We start from the raw sequence: 274 nt of genomic DNA on the forward strand, positions 1-274 counted from the left end.
CCTGCCACTCATTAACCCCCGCCCTTCGCACTATGCCGACACCACTCAGACACAATAGCATTCCTGCACACTGGATGGCACACTCCATATTTGGAAAAGGGGCTTTGTTTAAAACGAGAACTGATGGCGAGACCCCCAACAGGTCACCATTCTATCTCAAGGTAAGTTGCGGGAGCATTGTCTTGCACAACAGGAACTGTGCAGGAATTGTATTGACGTGGTAACTGTGTTTCTCTGGACCTTGGATGACAACAATTCTTTTCTTTTGTTCTAG

Source organism: Nelusetta ayraudi, unplaced genomic scaffold, assembly GCF_046127955.1.
Source record: "Nelusetta ayraudi isolate G7.1 ecotype Tasmania unplaced genomic scaffold, CSIRO-AGI_Nayr_v1 ptg000033l, whole genome shotgun sequence".
NCBI classification, from domain to species: Eukaryota; Metazoa; Chordata; class Actinopteri; order Tetraodontiformes; family Monacanthidae; genus Nelusetta; species Nelusetta ayraudi.